The 23,272-nt window shown below is 33.4% G+C and overlaps 1 protein-coding gene across 6 annotated transcripts in view; it reads right to left on the bottom strand.

The window, feature by feature from the left end:
- LOC138710468 (putative RNA-binding protein Luc7-like 2) overlaps positions 1 to 23,272 on the bottom strand; it is a 57,464-nt gene that overhangs the window by 23,027 nt on the left and 11,165 nt on the right. The window contains exon 2 of one of the 6 annotated variants that reach the window (XM_069841388.1): positions 15,750 to 15,852. The exons of the other annotated variants lie outside the window; for them this stretch is intronic. The gene's annotated coding sequence lies outside the window, so the exon portion shown is untranslated. The remainder of the gene's footprint in view (positions 1 to 15,749; positions 15,853 to 23,272) is intronic. 6 annotated transcript variants of the gene reach the window in all.

Here is a 23,272-nt window from a genome sequence, read left to right as displayed (position 1 = left end):
AAATATAAATTGATATATATGAAAAGAAATTAGTTGTTTGTAATGGGATTCTGACAATGTTAGTTGTCTAGGAACAACAGTACAGAAAACTATTCCAGTGAAAATACGAGTAATTTATGAGCAATTCCTCTAGAATACAAAGGTGACATCTGCAAGTGACTGAATAGCAGGCAATTTTTCAGCAAAAGGAATGCTCTTCTAGTCAAATGACTTAACAAGGCTTTTAAATTATTTGTGAGCATTCCATCCCAAAATATGAGAAATTTTACGTTTCTCTCAATTCTCTAATACCAAATTTCTTCTTCTGTTATTCGTCTTCCCCACCCATTTCCATAATGACAAGGGGTTAAGATTAGACAATTATTTTGTGTAAATAGGTGTCTCTAAGCCCTAGAATTTTTGTCTGAAGAGCTTTCAATTTGAAAGTGTAATTTTCTAGAAATTAATTTTTTAGAGAAAATATTTTTTGCTTCATTTCCATTGTGACTAGGGTTACATTATAATTTTGTAAAGCAATTTATATAGACATATTCAGCACTAAAAGTTTTGTTTAAAAATTCTGTTTACAACCAGAAGTATAATTTTGTAAAGAATTAATTTCTCTTTTCTTCCCTTCCCCCAGATATGTCTGCACTTTATCTCAAAAAAGAAGATACTGAAACAAGGTTAAGAACCATTTTCGAGTAAAATGCCATTTTTTTAACTTTTTTCAAATAAAGGTGTATTAATTTTCTTAGTCTAAATGATTTCACTGCATGTATAATTTCCAACTGAATGACTTGTAGATACAGAATATGATTAAACTTCATCACACAGGTTAGAAGAAATCTAAGTAGGAGAATGCTGGTAAACCACTTTTTCGATATCAAAGATACTGAAAATATGTATCCTATTCCTGTCTGATTTTGGAAATCGATTTATCCCTGCATCACAATATTTTCTCTTTATACTTCCTAAAATGAGAAAGTAAAACAATGTAAAATCATGATTATAACTACATGCCTGCCAATCTGTTGAGAAGTCCTATTAATCTTCACATATGTCAGCTTCCACAACATTTTAACTCTTTTAAACCCAAAAATGACTAAATTATGTATGTATTTATTCACACTGCAAATGGGTAAATACCCAGTGGCAGTGGTAACTAATTACACTCAATAATAATAAAATACAGTCATAATATTAATAATAAAATAATAATAGCAATATATAATAATATTAACAAGGAGCATCCTAAATTAAATGAATCATTTAATATAACTTAATTAATTAAAGTAAATCTAATTTATATCTTAATCCTAAGTTAGAACTTAAAACCACGAGTATATATGATCAAACTTGCATAAGTAGCTTTCAGCGCTACACTCATTTCGCTATCAATTCACTCACTGCACTGGAACTAAGACACATTTTACTGCCACAATTTAAGGCAGAACTGATGTTGAACATCCTTGCAACCCATGTAACTACCTTATACAATAAATGAACAGAAAGCCAATGTTGTGTTTTAGGTGAGAAAATTGTGTGTACACATGTATCACACACACTTTCTTTTTTGGCAATTCTTCACGTGCCTTGTCAAGTATATATCAGCTGTAGGTACGAATTTTAAGTAAATGCTATTTCGCGAATTTGCAGTGTTAGATGCCTCGAAGTTAAAAGCACACCAGGCAAGTCAAGTGATTACACTTCCTACTGCTATTTGCTATGCTGACAGTTTGAAATAGAAAATCAGGAAACAGTTTGAACAATGAAAATATTACCATGTCCACATTGTGGACACATGTATTCAACTACTGAAATGCACATTTATATGCACAGTAAATTTTCACTATTTTATACTGAGTAATCTGAACTTACTTAGTTTGTAACAGGTATATGATTCCATGCCAAGCAATAATTGACTTTTGCTTTTGTATACAAACTTACTATCTCAAATGGTCTGCACAAAAGAACAGACATGTGTAAAAGGAACTTTAGATGGCCCTATCTGGCTCTTAAATTATTTGTAACTAGAAAGTAAAGTGGATTCTAGGAGTGATGCACTTGGGGAGCTATTATAGGTAGCGAAAATCCAATTTCAAAAACCAGCTATAGCGATTGGGAGAATCATCGTGCTAACCACATTCTGGTTGAATGATCATCCACCTCTGCTTCGGCATGTGAATGTGAGACCAGCAGCTGACTGGTCGGTCTTGGCCCTTCACAGATATTTTTATTTTTTTGTTTGTCCACAGTAGATGTTGGGTCAGCATAACACACAATGTTGAGGTGAGTAGGTATATGCCTATTCTAAACAGGTGCACAGTCATACAATCTTGTCCTGTTGCTAGTCTAAAAGCTGTCATTGATTCTTTTCGTGGGCCATCTGGTATTAGTTTTAACAGCTTGTTCATTTCCTCTAATACTAAACGTGCAAGGATCCATCGTAAACTATAATTTTCCCAAATTTTTCAGGAGAGAAAGAGTTTTTCAGCACTGTCACTGTTTTATTTGTGACATGGTAATCAGCTGAAATGTATTCTGTGAAGTGTAAAATTACAAAACTAAATAAGAAGGAACTGATGCAAAGCCTGTTTTTTTTGTGCATGGTCTCATGTGTAGCCTACAGTTTGTTTATAAAGGCGGAACATCTAGTCTTGTATTAATTTTATGTTTTCAGTTTCACTTTTTCACTAACAATTAAAATGAGACAGTTTCATACTTGAAACTTGTCCTGGAAGAACAAACATATTGGGCGTGATTTGTAACGCTGTACACAAATGCATGGATGTCTCTCACAATGGTAACACTCTTAAGTTGACTTTCATAAAATATTGAATCTTGGGACAATGTTCAATATAACTGCGTGGATCTCTTTCTCAGAATTAACTCTACTTCTACATCTGGATTCAGCCAGAGCTGAAAATCTCGCTCATGAAGATAGAATGTGGCAAAAGCAAGAAATATTCTCACAACTTTCTTACTCAATTCTAGGTACTCCTTTGCCACAGTTCCAAAGAGTCCCAGAAGAGAATGCAAGTTTCAGTGTTGAGTCTGAAGACATATCCATTAACTCTTCCTGCTTAGCAGTTGTGAAGGATGATGTTGAATCTGCCATAAAACAGGCCTGTAATCTACTTCTGTTCATCTGCTACTGAAGAAAAATATTTGTCAAATTAAATGTAGAGTTCTTAAATCACAGATTTCAATTTCGCATTTGATAATTATTTCATTTTCTTGTATATATTGATGTAACAGCTCTTTAAGTCAGAATCTTGTCTGATAGCTGCACTGTGTGTGATTCTCTGCCCTGGAGGCCCATATTCAGAGAATTCAGCCTCTCAAAACAAGTTGCATAAATATACCAACTTCAAAATGAAGACATCAATGAAGCATTTAGCACTACTATGTACTACTGTGACGTGTAGTTTGGAAGCATGCACTCAGCTGCCAACACTTTTAGTCAGGTAACACACAGAGAACGTTCTTTATTCTTAACAAAGCAGGTGTCATCATATCTTCTTCTGAACTTGTTCCTTCTCGCCTCTGTAGAATTACTTGCAGCTTTTTCTCCAAATTTCTTAAATTTAAAACTTCCTTATTATCATAAAGCAACAGAGAAGTAACCATGTTCACATTTATTAAACACAGCAGCTCAGTTATAATGAATATTTATACATGCTACAAATGTATCAAATGAAGACTGCACACGAAGCCCAACAATATGGCTGGATAATGTTATCACTTGACCTTACTTAGTCCATTTTCAGACTGTAGGGGAGAGAGATCCCCATGACATCACACCAAGGTTTCAAAGAGCTATGGAGTCCGGAATTCACATGGAGAGTGTTTTCCCAAAAAAAAAAAGTCTTCTTGCAAGAAAACTTCCACAACAATAAAAAAAAAAAAAAAAAAACGTTCTTCTACAATTTATTCCATTCTTTAAAATATGTACACTTGCGGAAAGACAAAATGACCAGCTTAAAGATGTCTTCATGGAGGCAATGCAGAACAGTGTACTGACATTTTAAATCCATGCTATCTTTGTGAATGATGTGCTTACCATTTTTCCTCCCATGCCTTTATAACAACCCTAACCATGTTCTGCCATTTTCTAAATTAGATAATGATTAGGGACCTTATTTTTTGATGAAATATAATGGGTGATTCCGGTGTTAAACCTCCCACTATTTTGGTGGGTGTTTCGTTATATAAGTTATCAATTCAGTGTGTACTTCGTGAAATAGGTTGCCAACTAAATTAAGATTACATTACGTTTAGTATAAAACTTTTTCCAACTTTCTTCTTTTTGCTTACACATATCACACACCAGATTTGTCAAAATATACACTAAGTATGGTTTCTACATTGTCCATGTGAACATACTGTATGTACAAGAACCAATGAGTATTTTCATGTATACAGAGAAGTCCCTCTCACTGTCCACATTAGATGTAGAGAACCACACTGCCTGCTAACAATTCAAACAATTGTGGTCCTCTACTAGTTTCTCCAAAATCTCTTCGCATCAAAATACAGCCTCCAGTGGTTAACATACTGCAGCAAAGATTGAAGAATATTGTATGTTACATACTAGAGACCTGCAAAACAGCGCATACAATCGGTTTAGATTCGACCGGTTGAAGCTACAACTGGCTAGGATGAACATCGGACCAGATACTCGGTTGTCGAGTGGTTACGCCTGATGTATTGCAGAGTAGACAGGACATCAGGCGCACTTACATGAAACTAACATTTTTCGAGTACACAACTGGAGTAACAAAGAAATTTACGCTGTCTTATTGAAAAAAAAGTGTTTGCAAGTACTCTTACAGTTCATTCGACACTATAACACATATATTTTCTTTATTATTCTGAACTTGCAGTAACTTTATAAGTATCGTTTATATTTTAAACTTTTAGAGTTTTACTAATGAAAGTTGCTTATAGATATGTTAAACAATGTTATAGTTTTTCACAGAACAAGACGTGCACAAGCCATCTATATTTTTCTTACCAATAAACGCTATATAGCTGGCGTTTTTCTATACTAGTGTTAAACAGTATACGTCATAACTTCATCATTTGATTACGTTGTAACTCTTTCTCATTACATATTGACTGAATCTTGTTCGATTTGTATAACCCAATAATCGATATTACGTAAGTTCATGTAAGATCGCGAATTATTTAGAACACAAACAGAAAGAGATGGTAAGGAGGAAGAAAATACGATCTCCAAATAACACCAGGTACATTTCATCATACAATAACTCTTTAACATTTTCTCAGTAGGCTATACAAACAGAGTAATAATATTGAAGGATATTTATTTTGTTTAATTACAAAAATATCTTTGTTTCAAATAGGAATACAATAATTTGACACTTTAATACATTTATTTTTGTATTTCGAACTTGCAGTAATTTGACTAGTAACAAATAAATTAACAATGGACACAGTGACATCGAAGGAAATAGACGTAATGTATAATGTGAAATATCATAATGTAAACATATTCAAAAATATAATTACAATTCATTATAAAACAAAATAGGAAATAAGTAGGCCTACATACAGTCCATTATGACGTTTGTAAGTACAGGCCTACCTCTAAAACAATAGTTGCATGCTTTTTAATTATTCTAAGCAGTTGCAATATTATTCATTAAGAAATCAATTTAAAAAGATAAACAGTAATGTTATTTTCAACAATACGATTACTTTGGCTCCCAATAGTAGTTGTTCTGTACAAAATAAGTCTAATTTCCACATCTCTAAACTACGAATAACAAAAGAATAGCAAGTTTTAGAAACAAATCATTCTGTATAGAAAAGATCTACTTCAGAGAAAACAAGTGTCATTCAAAGAACTATTTTATTGCACACGTGCTAATATCAACTATTTGATGTTCACAATTATTATTAGGGCCTATTATCATAAACTACATGATCAGAGTTGACTTCTTGTGTTTATGTATTAATAAATCTGTTTTACTAGTCTAAAGTTACGCTCGGTGGAAACACTTATTCATGGAATGGCCAATATTCGTTTCACAAGTGTTGCTAGAGAGGCTAGAGTTGTTTGGTGATCTTTCCACCAATTTAATATGTAGAAAATCAAATAAGCATAATGTATAATGTGAGATATAATAAGTAAATAAATCCAAAATAGAATTACAATTAATCACAAAACATAAAATTAAATAATTATTAACTCTAAATGCATTCCTCCAAAACAGTAGCTATTCATATACAGGGTAGAAGTGAAATAACCCTGCAGATTGTACGGGGCGATAAGGTTCACTTAAATGAATGGAAAACCTATATTACGTTTTGTGATTAAATGCACGGTTATTATAAAATTGTGTTGGAAGTTTCAGCAGTCTGGCAACATTACCGCTAGTTGCACACTGCTTTTTCTTCTTGTAATACAAATGTAAGACGTCAACGAACTCAGGTCTGTCTCCATAGGTCAAGCATGTCAGTGGGCCATAGATAGTACTGTATTTGTCATAGCTGTGGTTCGACTTTTCTACAGTGGCCAGATGATTGACAACTCAGCTGAGAGTTCGATTGCTCGAAAATTAGTTGCTAGACTCTAGTCATAGTAAACATACTAAAAGCATTGGTTGTAGTAGGTTTCAGAAGATATAAAGTTATTTTTGTTTTAGTTTTACTATTGATCGAGTTTACTGTTTTTAAGTGTGTCATTATTGTAATATTATAATTCAGTTCTAGTGTAAGCAAAAATTACAACCTTGGTAATTTGTGGATACCGAAAGTTTTTTTCTGCAATTTACACTTTACGTCTGTAGTTTCACACTGCATGCTGTTTGTTCCTCTTGACGATACGCAGCTATAATATCTGGATGGTACACTGTGATCTTCCTTTTATACGCCAGACCCATCCACCCACATAGAGATCGAATCAACTCAAATACTCGTTAAACCGAATACTGAGGCAGTACGCAAGCAGATGTACTTTGCATACTGCCTATAATGCCAGGCGTTCAGTAGCGCTATGTAGGGTTTCTTTGGTTACAACCGGTTTTGCAGGACTCTATTACATACACAAATCTTCTTGTGGACAATGAAGAAATCATGCTCATGCTTAGTTAATATTAATAACAGTAAAATAATAATAATAGTAGTATTAATAGTAATACTTTATTTACAAATGGCTTTTAAGGAACCCGCAGGTTCATTGTCGCCCTCTCATAAGCCCTTCATCGGTCCCTATCCTGTGCAAGATTAATTCAGTCTCTATCATCATATCCCACCTCCCTCAAATCCATTTTAATATTATCCTCCCATCTACGTCTCGACCTTCCCAAAGGTCTTATTCCCTCTGGCCTCCCAACTAACACTCTATATGCATTTCTGGATTCACCCATACATGCTATATGCCCTGCCCATCTCAAATGTCTGGATTTAATGTTCCTAATTATGTCTGTACAAAGAATCCTGTTCCTAATTGGTGATTATTGTTTCCTTGCCCATAATACAAGTAATCTCGTATTTGTGATATGCCATTCTCATTTAACCTAACCTCTTGTACTCCCACGAAGTCTATCCTATATCTAGCTAGTTCTTTTGCTACTAATGTTACCCCTCCTGTTCTATAAAGACTAGTTACGTTTCAAGTGCCAAATCTCATAATCTTATTCCTTTGCTGTGGTCATGCCAGAGAATCAGTCCCATTCTGAGGCTTATTGTAAGGTTTTGTAACAAGCTGTTTTTTTTACGGTGATGGGTTGTTAGCCCTTCGCCCAACCCCCAAGCTGGAGCTTTAATTCTTGTATGTTTTTGGACAAGAGAAGGTTTGAAAATGTTATTAATAGTATTCATTGCATAGTTAAAGTAATTCACTTTTGTAGACATAATCTTTTTGTAGTTCAAAGCTCAAATGATAACCCAAATATTTAAAACATGAGACCTGTTCTACAGATTTATTATAAAGGCAAATTTTGCTGCAGAGATGATTTTTTTCTTATGAATCCCATTACTTTAGTTTTATTAACTGAAATTTCCATCCCAAATTCCTCAGAAATGAGTTGTAATTGGAAAACAGAAAGTTGGGGGGCCATCTTCAGAATCTTCTAATAATATTACATCTGCAAACAGTATTACAGGGCTGGGCACAGGGAGTGAATCCAAACTCTAAACGAGGACACTTAATATTCATCCATCACGGCATCAATGCTGCACAGTGTTTGGCAGGGGAGAAAGGGGGTTGAAGAGAAGTCATATTATTGTTAAGATAGGAAAATCTCGTATCTCAAAAATTGACGATTTCGAGCTGTGAGTTTCGTTATATTAAACAACACGTGCAGCACAAGACGCAAGAACCCATACCTCAATATATTGAATGATAGCATCACAATGTAGAAGTATCAAAATCTTATATTGTATCTTGCAATGTTTGTACTTAAGGTGTTAAAACTCGTATCTCCGCTCTTTGCTCCAATTTTAAGATTCCATAACTCGTATCTCAACATTCAATTTACTGCATTATAATATGCCGCCCTTTTCTGTTTTTCCATTACTGAATTTATTAATGGAAGATAATAGAATTGTTTAACAGGTGAAAACCTATTAAAACTATTAAAGGGGAACAAGTTCCTCCAATTAAACCTGGGTTAAATTAAGAGGTCTTAAATTATTTATTTATAGACATTAAACCATACTGGTGTTACACAGATTGAATCAAAGTTGTGGATATTAGTTTGTAGGTTTTTGAGATACGAGGTTTTGCTACCTTAACGATATGGCTCCCCATGAGATAGTAGAATTTGCTCTTGGTGCCCAGCCCTGCAGTAATATACAATAGCGTGCAAATTAATCCGAACACGACAAATTTTTACATTTTCTGTCATTGTTGGCCTCACAGCTGCTCATACCGCTTTAATTGACATCTGTGACATCTGTAGTACGTGTAATTCCATTGTTGAAGGTCTGTCATTTTTTTTTTATAATATGTGACATTTTGCCTGTCGTTTTGTACTTATAAGCATTTCAGTTGTGTTGAAGACTTAATACTGCAATCCTGTGTACATTCTGTCGTTTTCACAAATGGATAAAACTCCACGAAAACAGTCTAAAATTATAACATTAGCGGAGCATTCTTCTATGACACAGAGGCAAATTGCTACAGAATGTCACATCGGTTTGGCTACTGTTTATTTGATCATAAAACGATATAGGGAGACTGGATCCATCACACCCCAGAAAAAAGGAAATTGTGGCCGGAAAAGGAAGACTTCACCTCCAGATGATCGTTTAATTGTCAGGAAAAGTAAATTAAAACCTAGACTAACTGGTGTCGACTTAATCCGCGAGTTAATGGCTACCACTGGGGCGAATATTCACGTCACAACAGTGCGGCGTAGGCTTTTGGAAGCTGGACGAAGGGCTCGTAAGCCTATTAAGAAGCAACTGCTAACCCCTGTTATGTGCAAAAAACGCTTAATGTGGGCAAAATTACATCAACATTGGACAGTGAATGACTGGAAATATGTACTTTTTCCCGATGAGTCTCATTTCGAGGTCCACGGCCACCGTGTTTCTTACGTATGGAAAGGATCCAAAAAAGTAACAGCAGCTCATCTCCAACAAGCACCCAAATACCTCCCTAAAGTAATGTTTTGGGGTTGTTTCACACATGAAGAGCCTGGAGCATTAATACCTATCAAGGGAATGATGAATTCTGACAAATATATTCACTTACTGGAAACCAGAATCGTACACCAGCTGCAAAAATCATTTCCGGATGGCAGAGGTGTATTCCAACAAGACCTGGCACCATGCCATAAGTCTCGAAAACTACAGAATTCTTCAACAAGAAGAATATTCAGGTACTCCCCTAGCCAGGCAACTCACCCGACATCAACCCCATTGAGAACTTGTGGTCAATTTGCAAAAGAAGAATGCAAAAAACGGATTGTTCTACAAAGGAGATGATGATTTCTGCCCTCATTGGTGTATGGTTTCGCAATGAAGAAATGAAGAATATTTGTGGGAAATTAGTGGAATCCATGCCAAATCGTCTCAGAGCTGTTATTAGGAACAAGGGAGGCCACATAGATTACTGAGGTATGTCTTAGATCCTTTTTTTTATCCCGTTTGAGTGTTTTTGCATAAGTAATTACGTTGTTCGGATTAATTTGCACGCTACTGTATCTAACTGTGGTGGCAATCTCACCACTGGACTTGCTTTCTCTTGGCTAGCAACTAATTGGAAGGACTAAAGAATTGCTTTCAAGTCTCATTACAGTAAAAGTTGGATGGAAAATCATAATTAAAAATGTAATAATAAAAATTGTCACTGTGGTCTGAATTTCAAAATACATCCATGTCTAGTGTTATTCATTTCAAAAAGAGTGGTGGGCAGTCTGCAGTGTGAAAGTCAATGCGACCATCCCTTAAACAGGAGTGGTCGAGGGAGATTTATGATCTTGCAGGGTTACTGTTGTTTATAAAGATTGCTGGTTCAGTTGGATATGAAAATTCTCCGAATGAATACTGGTTTTTGTCTTGGTTTTATGTTAAATTCATAACATTTTGTGATGTTGTATGTAGGCCTATATGTGACTACCCATTTATTTATAATCTCGTCATGGCAGATCAGATGCATTTCAGTTCTTAATCTGCCATTCACCACTTCAAATACAAATAAAAGACAAAGTTTGCTTTGTAGTGGGTCAAGCTATTGTATTTAATCCGTTACAGAAGGAAGACATTTGTCTTTTTTCTTTACAAAAAATATATTAAGAACACACACATTACAATTACGTTGTTTATACACCATAATACCCTTTAGTAACACTCATACTATGGTTCAAATTGACTTTCGACATCAGAAGAATAAAGGGAGAGAAAACATTTCCTGTGTTATGGAAAGAACTGAAAAAGACATGGATCAAACAGGCAAAGTAATGAAGTCATATCTGCTCTGTATGTGGCCGGAAGAAAAATTGAAAATTTTATTACAAATACATATATATTTAAACTTCAAATACACATTACTGTCAAATTTTTGTTTCCATGTTTTAACAATGGAGAACTAAAATCGTAATTATTTTAGAATCATATTATGGGAGGAAAAATGTCCAACCTTTTATTGAAGTGTCTGTATTTGGAGATTTGAATAATCAAACATTTACATTACTATAATACTTGAATATGTATGAAAGTTCATGTTAAGATTCCTTAATATCAACTGAAACAAAATAACACACACATTTTGTTCCGACCACTCATGGTTTTGGAATGGTACTGGTTATGTCCGTTTTCGAAATCACAGGAATATCATTCACTGCCTTTTTAATAGGTTTACAGTATTGTTTAATTTTTATAAACAGCTTTCCCAATGACGGGACTGCCTCATTGGACAAAGCATAATAAACATATTGAGTGAAAAAAAAAAAAAAAACAAAAAACAAAAAACAAAACAAAACAAAAAAAAAAAAAGACCATAAAAGAGAAAGGAGGGGATTTGTCTATACACTTAGTTCCATTAACTTTATATTCATCATCTTCCATCCAAACATTGCATAAACAGGACCTACCTGAAGAAAGAATCTTGTCTGTGAGAAGAAAATTTTGTCAGAACATAAGTATCTTCTGAAATCATTTCTTCAGTATGCCCACGAATATAATTAGATTCATATTGATAAAAAAAAGTACTGCTTTGTCATCACTCTTTTTCAGAGAAAAGCAGGAATTCTCTAAAAAGCAACATATTGTTTTTAGGCACAGCAAAATTAATATTTCTGGTACTGTGGACATTGTTACATTTCTCCCAATGTGATTTTAATTTGGCTGTATTTATCTCATGGATATAAAGAAAGTTTACTGATGGAGTCAATTTCATTGCTGCATTTCATTGCAGTGTTCAGTTATTTTCTTCTGCAGCTCTGCTCTTAATAATATTCCATTTACTTCACCATCAATGTTATGTTGGTCTTTCCCATGCAAGGTGCAAAAATAGCTTCTGTCTGCTGTACAACCATAATCTAGCTCATGTAAAAAACAAATCCCCCAAAATGAATCTGTTCTTGAATTGAGTTGCAACTCCATCTGTGAAATAATATATGTGGCAATTTTAACCAAGGTAAATGGAGTGCTAGCAGACTACTGCTGCCTCCTAGGTCCACAACAGCAGACAAGCTAAAAGAATACGTCTTTGATTAAAGTAAACTCAGTCTAATATTATAGATTTAGGAAAGAATAAATTAATTCTCATGATTATGTTTCAAAATTACGAGAAAATAAGATCACATCTGACAATTTTATTACCATTTTCATGTTCAGCATACAAAAATACATCGAATTTCAGTGATTTGGTTCCTTGTAACAGAAAAAAGCTAATATCTTTATTCCAGTATAATTTATTGATTTGGCCATCTTTTCAATTTCTTCCTAAATGTCTCCTGCCAATAACTGGTACATAGTGTAGAAATGTCCTCGGTAAACTGTTGTTCATTGTTACTACATGTTGTATTCCTGTGTTCTATATTGCTCGATTTTTGCATTTCATTCGTCTATTGCTAATTATTTCCTTATGTCCTCATTTATTTGTCTAGCATCTGTAGCCTCCAAGTCCTCTTAGACATTTTATTCCTGAAAACTATATTTTCTGTATATAATATTTCTTCAAAGTCATGGTCTTTGATCCATACAATAATGTTGGGATTGTCATAATTTCATACATTTTGATTTGAATAAACTTCATTTTATTATGTAAATTGAATAATAATAATAATAATAATAATAATAATAATAATAATAAAATATGTATTTTTTTTGGGTATGTACTGTAATACTTGAGGAAGTAATGGACTTCTGAACATAATTTTAAAAATATTGTTCAAGTTGAGAAGATGAAACGAAGTATTTTTCCAAATTTCAATAATAGAGTATACTAGCTATCCTTATACAGGAATGAACTTAAGACTACGAGACACTGTCTTTTGAGAGGTTTTATATTCAATCCCTGATTATGAAACATGGAAAATTAAAAGAGATGTCACTGTTACTTGCAAACATAATAATATAAAAGTCATGAACATAATGTCTTAAAACATTTACATTTACCAACATCAAATGTTCACTTAGTAGCACTTTTATGTACAATTTGTAATACATGAGCATACCATGTAGAGACCTGATTTTCTGGTAAAAGTAAACGTGATATCATTCTAAATATCAGTTTTAGTGGCATCCCACCTTTTAGGCATTTACATGTAACATAACCTGGTGGCGCATTTTTGTTCCCAAACAAGTTAGAGAAGTTATCAGTTAGTACATCCTGGCCATTCAGAGTTCACATTCTGACACTAAATGCTTACGTCAGGATGCTACAAAAGATATAGTTCAGTACATAATAATAATGGTTCATGACAACTGTAAATGGGATTGCTACTAATTTGAAATGGTCTGTCCGACTACGTTTTAACCACATAAACGCACTAAAACTTCGAAACTAGCGCTCTACAAAATATTAGTGCTACAATTAGATAATAATACTGAACTAGTATACACAATATATATTATACAACATAATAGTAAACATAATACACTTTAACTGTATATTGTCGTCGTTCCTGCAATAACTCCTATGTGCAAAATACACAATTTATCAGTAGGCGGAAAAAACACATTTATTCATCCTATGGCAGTTGTATATAGGGAATTGTGAATTCTTACATTTTCGAAAGAAAGAAATATAATTACATATAGGAGATTTTATTATTTGCTGTATCACTATTTAAGTTATTTAATAGAGCAAAAATCTGGAAATCGATAAATGTCACATTGGAGTTATTGCAGTAACGACGATATATTCTATATACGATATATGCAATTAATTCATGTAACAAAATTAGTTCCATTAAGGTGAACAAAACATATATTCTGAGATTATGAAATTCATATCTTTTACTATAATTGTCTGTAAAAAATTTATTTAAGCTAAGGAAATGTTCTTCCTACGTTACATGACGTTACAGGGACACAATTATAATAACAAAAACCAATATATAAATTAACATTTATATTTTACACAATATATATACAAATAATTCATTTATCAAAATCTATACGCGTTGCAGTAAACTAAAACATACATTCTGAGTTCAAGAAATGCAAATCCTTTATGAACGTCACATAAAATTTGTTTAAACTGAGAGAACATTCTTTCTACAGCACATGACATTACAGGGGAATATTTATAATACATTACATCACAGCACAGATCATCATTTCACATAAAACACAGTATGTTTCCATTTCTTATGCTGAAATAGTTCTTCCGAAATTTGAATATAACCAACTGTAATGTAGATCTTGCTGAAGGTATTCTTTTGAAAGAAAGAAAATAAAGAAGAAGTAAGTATTGTATATTTTACAAATGAAGTTTAATTTGGACTCTAGCGACATTGAAACGAGACAAACTTCTGTTCAGAAACAAGTCCACTTAGAAAATTATTTTTAAAATACAGATCAAAATTAAACACAACATAACATACTGATAAATTAAAATAATATTAACACAAAAGTCTGAATGAAAATTCAACTTACTCAGTATAAGAATCAGATCACATTGCAGTTGTAACTTGGTGTTTTACATAAACATCTTTGATGATGAAGCATCTGTATTGTACTATGATTCATAATCTATGCATACCTGTTTGCAATTCTACCCTACTTATGAATCCATGTGACGTAATAACGTACCAGAAGAAACTACTCTATCTGCTGTACATTTGGGAACACAAATGCGCTGTCTGATCATAACCAAGCAAAATAAAGCAGAAATTTGTTGGTTTGTGCGAAATATGTCGGCTGCCACGAAATAAGACCCCTGTTTCATAAAATTACAAAATATATCCCAAGAAAACGTAATTCAGTGCAGTTCTAGCCCTCCTTTCTCTTTTTCGTCCCCTTCCTAGATGCTCTGTTTAAAACATCCAATTAGAAATGCTTGTATAACGCAGGCAACTATGATAGTTAATTTTTCTGTTGCTTGGAGGCATTCATATCTTTTGGCTTTCTCTGTGTTTGACATTCATTCACATTTTACAACCTACATACATCAAAATACGGACTGTCACACAAGCCTCCACGCAGATAATGTTGAAACTATGCTAGTGTGTTTTAAGGATGTATTAGATTGCTGAGAGTGTTGCATTGTGTTTTTGAGTGTGTAAAATTTTAAACAAATAGGCATCATAAATAAAACTTGATCATGAAAAAAATGCGTTAAAATTACTATTTATTTCACAGAATACACACCAGATTATAAGCACGTATAGCACAGAAATTAAGTCTTATTTCACCAGGAAACTAGGCCCCTAATCATGTAACATTGATTATTTGTATTTTACTCAACATACCAAATGAATGACATAAATGTTTAACTAGAACTCATAGGTGCCAAAGTTAATTATTAACTAGTGTAACAATATGATCAAATATTGGTAGCAACAACACACATTGCCATGTTATAAGCCTCAATGTTCAATCAATATACAATCATTCCTTACACAAAATTTTAATTTGCGTATGTAAGAGAGGGGAGAGGGAGGAAGGGGGAGAGGGGGAGGGAGAGAGAGAGAGAGCATGCATGTTTGTGCACGCACACTTGCATATATTAAACAAGCAACAAAATTTCAGTTACACATTCCACTGAATATTTCTGACGTCTTTATCAATTACTGTAACTTAAAATGTCTTCCTCTCATTGCTTAGGTTTCACAACTTACAGACTCTCAGCTTGAATGGTGTCGCCGAATGATGTAATGGTGACAAAATCCCATCTAAACTATCCGCATGGGTGTGTGTGTCAAATAGCATAACTTTATCTCCCTAAGGGTGAAAGAGACCAGTTGAAATATGTGAGTCTCAACACGAATTGTATACATCTAGATTGTTTTGAGATCTCTTTTTAAAAATTGCAGAACGGGTACACACCGCGCAGATGTCCCGGGCAAGTCAGCTTCGTTCATACTCACAGAATTGCTTTGCTCCCTCAGAGGAGATTACTGGTGAGCATCATGCATACGACTTTGGTTACTTACAGGACGTAGATCTTGGCAAGTTTTCAATGAGGATATTTCCCCCTCCCCTTTGACACTGGTATTGCAACTCAAAGACATCAAATCCCCTTCAACAAGTTCCCAATTCAACACATATCTTTTAAAAGTACAAACTGAAGTAGATTTCAACCTCAATGAAGAATAGTATGAATAAAATAAAATGTTTGTAAGGAATTTCTGTATTAAATAGCACCAGTGAATTCTAAAATTCAGAAAAGAAATATTTCGACCCAAGACCTGAGTTAGGTTTACTCTTACAATGTATATAAAAATGATTTCTATACCAATAGACATGAACTAGATGTTTCATAGTACAGTAAAATGCTGCTATTACAAACACCGCAATTATGAATTTTTCAGAATAACGAAATAATTTTTTAGACCCAGCCATTTTACTATTAATTTACATATTAAAAGTGCTCAGTTTAAAGATGCATAAGTAACAAACTGTTCGGTTTAACATAATAATTCAGCCTGCTGAAAAAAATGTTATTTTAACGTAATTTGGTCTAATAAGCAGTTAAAAATTACTTAAAATAAATTCGAAAGAACATAAAATAAACGAGTCATCGCTAGGCATTGGGTCACCCATGGTTTCAGTGAATTTTCTGAACGCACTTCCATAGATGCGATGTTGTGGTTTGAATTTATATTAAAATGAAATGGTTTAATAAAATTAAAGGCAGTTTGTTCCTAAATGTTGTTTAAGGAAGAAGTAAAGAAGCAGGTATGGCAGAAAAAAAAAACAAAGCAGTTTTCGCTAGACGAGAAGAGAAAAATCATTGAAGAAGTAGAGAGAGGAAAGAAGAAAAGCGAAGTTGCAAGAAAATATGCCATAAGTACATCAACACTTTCAACATTTCTCAAAGACAGAGTGAAAGTTGAGAAAAGCATTGAATCTGATGCCATTGGACCTCAAAGAAAGAACTCAAACTGTTAAAATAATACATATTACTATATCAATCTCAAAGATAAAATTTCGAGTGATTGATTCAGAACCCAATCTCGTGGATCGTAATATTTAGAAAAATCGATTCAACAAGATGGCTGTAAATGTAACAACACCTAACCTATATAAATAACTCTGTTCAACGTATTTTCTGCTCTGTAGAACTTAATTTTTGGTCCTAACAAGGCCATGATGAATGAAAAACATTGTAAAATATACAAGAATAATTATTCAGTTGTCGAATATGCAGTAATTATCATTATGGTACCGATTCTTATTGAAGTTGCAATATAGTATGGATATACAGTATAACCTAACCCAGGTACAGTATCTGTTATTCTATAATATGGGGGACAATTTGTAGGCAAATTTAATCAATTTTCGGTTTAACGAAATTTCACTATAATGAAAATAATTACTGTAGGCCTACCCCCTCAAGTTCGTTAGACTGGCATTTCACTGTTCAGTGAAACCTCTCATTTACAGACATCGAAGGGATGTAACAATCTGTCTGCATCTGGGAGGTGTCCTTTATTGGGAGGGAGGCTCCTCAATCTAATAGTTGATTTATAATATGCATTATATATCCCTTTACACTTTAAATTAACAGTCTTACTAATAAACCGTGTATAGTTTTTATGCAACTCTTATGCAGAGTTGAGACAGAAAACTTTACTAATAAACCATGCATAAGCGATGGATGTATAAACAATCTGTAACTATACAATGGGAATTCCTTTGCAGTAGTTATATACACGAAACCCCTTGTTTAAGCGTTATATATAGAGAAAAAATGGCCACCCCTCTAACAGCTGTTAGTGTCGACTGTCATTTTATGATGATGGTTGCCTTGTAACCACAGAAGAACACACCAAAGAGCACAGAATAATTAGAATAATATTGCTTTAGCTTGTACTCTTTGTCCAAAATATAGTGTGGTAATCGATCAGAGCCAGTTGTACTACAGATACTTAACACGCCACACTAGAGTGCTCTACCGTATGCAATAGAGAACCTCGGATATTCTATTACCTATCCTAATAAAGTAATGACAAAACTATGATGTAGCTGTGTAAGAGTTATACTGTTATACACGACGAATGTAGTGATTATTAGTAAGGAATTTACACATGATTTATAAACGAGCTACTCATTGTGTAAGTATAAGGCAGTTAAACGTCTATATATAGAGTTTTTATTAGTAAGACCGTAAATGTATTACTGTAGATTAATTCTAAATACAATCTACTGTACTACAGTAAAATCTTTGCAACTCTGAACTACAGTAGATATGATCGAAAAAGGAAAATATAGTACTGTGCCATGCAATTTTATTCTAGGTCTACAGTTATGCAATACTGTAATTTATAGTTTTCAATTTAACCTTTATGTTCAGGTGCCATGCGTCTCGAAACAGAACTGATTAAAATGAAGAGAATAATCCTACTAGCCTTATCGAATACAATTTCACTGTCGCAGAAACCTTGGACCCATCAAACAAGTTAAATTTTATGATTTTGTTTATCCACCCACTTCCAGCTAACAAGGGATAGCTGGCTGGGCTATTGGTAACCTACGAGACCCTTATTGTCTTCTTTCATGTTAAGGAATTTCTGTACAGTTCTCAAAACTAAATTTTCCATTTTTGTACCACATTAGATCTTGAAATCCAAGTTCTGTCCGCAGTCAGGAGGTAAAGCAAGCTTTAAGACTGTGAAACAGTCCGTGTTTGAGAATGTCCATAAACGAGAGTTAAATTTATCATTATTTCTATATTATTTCAGTTGGGGCATGAGTATATGAGGAGTGTCCGTATCTTGGGGGTGTCCGTAAGGAGAGGTTTCACTGTATTTAACATATAAAGAAAATTACAGAGACAGAAAATCTGGGTACAAAAGAAAATTAAATAAAATGGAGCACAAAGAAATACTCATATAAGCTTCATTTTTGGTTTAAAGAGAATATATTACAGTGTGCTTCTGAAGTGTTATAATTCTACTGTGTACAGAACATCAACATTTCATTTGAATTTTGTTACATTTACACACTGCTTTACTGATATGTTGCATACATGGAAGTACTATTCAAACATTGTATGATCAGATCCCATTCTCAGTTTATGAAGACATGAAATGTTATTGATTTTATTTAGAGTAACATGATACATTTTAGTGGAATGTAATTAAGGGTGAAAGATAAAAAAGTAGGAAAAGGGGAATGATGAAGGGAGAGACTACTGAAAGGAATTAAGGAAGGAGGTAAGAAGGGATGGCAGGATAAGTGAATTAAAGAAGAAAATAAACGTAAGGAGCTAAGAAAATAAGATAGTAAACATTAAGTAAAATAAAGAATAAACATTAATGTAAAATTTAAAATGTTTTTATATCTTATTACCTATGAACAGCAGCCTTTCGATTTAATACACAGTCTGAATACTAGATTTGGTGAATTGAACATTAGAAATTTGCCCCCCCCCCCTTTTTAAGTGAAAATTTTATGACAAAATACAGTAAATTCACGCTCTTTACAATGACTGTTTAAGAATTAATTCTATACTGTTACATATAAATTTATATGTAGTCACAGGAGAGATGTCAACACTTCTTTGTGGGCATGTCATTACAGTAAATGCATCTTTATTAACAGGAATATCATATCACTAGACACACCTAGTTTTCACAAACCACGGATTTGCAAAATACGGGTTTTCAGCTGAGAGAAGCAAAAATGTATGTTTCAAGCCCTTCCAGGTCAAAATATTGTAAGTTTAAACTCTCGAAATAACGCGAAATTTTTGTTTTCAGCACGAATTTATTCGTAATTAATATGTTTAAAGAGATTTCAATTTTTTAAAGAAATTTTAATTTGAGGTGTCCAAAAGTTAACAAATATGTGCATGAATTAACACAACAACCTTTAGCAAAGCTAAGTTCCCTGCATGCTATATTGTTGGCAGACATGGCAGTGATTGCAGTTAGCTGAATTTACAACTACATTTTAATTAGGTAGTAGAATTTTCTTGAAAGTTATTATTGTTGTCTGATCATGTGAATCGGAATCGATTCTTGGCTTCATTAATAGTAGACTCCATTGATCTCTTCTTAATTGTAGGACTATGCAGTGATATTTATGTACAGAATTTTGAACCTAACATTCGGACCTAATTTAAAGAATTTTCACTCTAATATTCAAAAGGTACTCTGAGTAACTATATTTTTAAATATATAGTAGAAATAGCCTGAATGTTTTGCAGTGCATATTAGTTTACGTTATTCACGCACAGAATAGGAGACTTACACAAATTTCTCTACACACAAGTACTGGAGGAAAACTGAAGTATTGTTAAAATGTACAAAAATCCTTAAAATGTCTTTGATAATAAAGACCTCTAGTCTTTGTGCGAATATTCAGTGCTGTATTTTGCACGATGAAAGTCAGAAAGTGACATTTTTGACGTGTGAAATAAAACAGAATATACCTTTTTTTTATTTTATTTATTTTTTTTTTTTTTTGCAAAATAACACCAGACTTTACCAAAATTGTAAACCGTAATTTAAGATTTTTATTCATTATAAAATAGGATCCCTACTTATAATGCTTCAATAAAAAACCGCAACATCAACAGACCCATGACACTGTTTATTCAATATACTCTAAGCTAATGGTATTCAATCTATATGGTACGCAGTGTTGTCTCAAGGGGTACGCATTCCACTGATTATGTACGGTATGTAAAAATACTGATACATATGTTTTATTATACTTATTGATAATTATTGCATTATATTATAGTTTCTTTTGTAATAACTTCTGTTTTACTTTACTTGAATAACATTTTACATAAATCATTATTATTAAAACAATTACTGTAATAATAATAATAATAATAATAATAATAATAATAATAATAATAATAATACTAATAATAATTTCTTTTTAGTACAACATTGGTCATAGTCGTTTGTTAATTCTCATATAATTGCAATGCAGTTTAAGGGTACAAATATATTTTGAGGTACGCTAGCAAAAAAGACTGAATAACACTGCTCTAAGCTATTGCTGTCTCCATTGCTTAACATTCGGGCATTCCTTCTGACTAGGTAACCAGTCAGGCTACCAACTACCAATCAGGCCCCGTCTTGCACGTACCCTTAGGACAATCATGATCTTTTCTTAAAGTGCACTGCAAGTGATCCATTTCTAGTGCCTCATATTTTGCAGTAGATCTTATGTCACTAGCAATTTTATTAAGTAGCTCACATCCATAGGTTCCCAACTACTGCTCTAAATTATACCATTTCTTTTTCAACAACACTAACCAGATTCAAATTTTAATTTTACAATCTCTATAACCGTTGCTCAAATCTCAGAGAATCCCCTACATTAATTTCTCACTATTTCAGTAACTGCCCACAATAGGTTTCTAAATACTGTGCGATCCAACAAGCAGTGAAGTTTCCCAGCCATGCACACAAGGTCACTAAAGTTGTGTGAAGGTATGAGAGGGAATTCCCCTGTAGTCAACAGCCCAGGTCAGATGTATCGGTCGTATGTTATGTTCATTGTTGCATTTGTGAGCGAGTGTTAGGGCCGATTGCAGAAACAGTATTAAGACATTGTTTAAGATTAAACAATGCTTAAGTATGGCTGTCACATTGCGAAGACAATGTTTAATAGTAGACACGTCTAAAACCGGTTTAGCAGTCTATGTTTAAACAATGCCGAGGACACTGTTTAACCTCAATCGCATACAAGACATGAGCGTATCAGTATAATTTTGATGGAACACTTTAATTATATAGGTGTGTTGAGACTAGGTTTGCCAGATTTGTTTAGAAAGAAAAGGAAGACTGTAACAAAAAATAAGAATGCCAACTTCCTACGAATTTAGTAGCATAAAAATTAATAAAATTTATAGTAAGGTGTACGATGTAAGGTCATTACTATACTTAACAAGCCACTAGATACGGTTTCTATAACAATTTCTTTAAGTGGTACAAACACACACAATATTATAAAAAATAAATCTCTGAATATAGATCAATAGACTCCATGTTCAAAATAAATAATTATATTGTGGAGAAAAAACATAGATAATACTCAAATTATGAAAGCTGTATTTTAAGATAAAAAACGTAAGAATACAGGAAAAACGTACAATCTGGCAACCCTAGTTGATTTGGTTCTGAAGATATTTATTACTAGTTCGACACTTCCTCTATGTCGCAATCTTCTGCTTAATCAGAGTAGTCATTTTGAAATAGACAGAGAAGCAAAATTTAAATAACGCTTTCACTGCTTAAAGGAAACTACAAGAGACTTCTTGCACGATATCAGACATTTACTTGAGCATAACAAGAGAGATTGTCCATTACTTATCACACTGCAACGTCTGACATCATTTAGCACCTATTCACTCAAGTCAATTTTCCGCATTTATATACATTACACTGAATGACGTAATTGTTATTCTTGTGAATAAAATAGCAAGATTACTTTAACTTACCCAGTAACGCCTTGGTATCACTTGGTGGTACTGGGGAAAATTGTTATTGAAAACAATTATTTTTCACAACACTGTCTTCTTCTTTTCGAAAGTATCACTGTTGTACGCTTTGCTCTCAACATCATAACTTCCCACTATGTCCAATAACAACATAATCTCTTCTTCCATTGAGAAGTTACCTACTCGTTTAGCCATGGTGTCTGTTCCATAAGTCAGCTGATTTACATTTGGTGCTTGCGTTAATGAAGAATTTTCATTGTTGATCTGAAAAGAATCTAAATGCAGATACTGCATATTTCCTCTTCCCAGCTGATGTCGCAACTTAAATGATGTCTTGCTAAACACCGGTTGAACATTGTATAAGCGATGGAAATTTGTATGTAACTTAGATGTAGTTTAGTTAAAAGTGTCTAAGACTTAAATTACCCATCGTCTCTGCAATTGGCCCATAATGTTTGGCAAATGAAGCAAGTCAAATGGCTTTCACTGTAGCACCGAAAATTTTTACTGTGGGACATTTAGGGAGAAAGAAAGGTTACAAGAAATTGGAGCAACTTTTTAAACAAAATTACACAAGTTCCTTCACAACTGTACAATTGTAAACTCCATAAGCAGAGGTCTAAGTGATGTGTGAGTAATAAAAAAGGACTGGTGTAAACAAGAAACAGGGTTAATAACAATCGAGTACAGTCCTTTATTTGAAGGTGTAAGAAACGTTTTGAATATGGGGTGGTC

The sequence above is a fragment of the Periplaneta americana genome, chromosome 12, assembly GCF_040183065.1.
Source record: "Periplaneta americana isolate PAMFEO1 chromosome 12, P.americana_PAMFEO1_priV1, whole genome shotgun sequence".
In the NCBI taxonomy this organism is placed as follows: domain Eukaryota; kingdom Metazoa; phylum Arthropoda; class Insecta; order Blattodea; family Blattidae; genus Periplaneta; species Periplaneta americana.
This window is presented reverse-complemented; position numbering and strand designations above follow the sequence as displayed.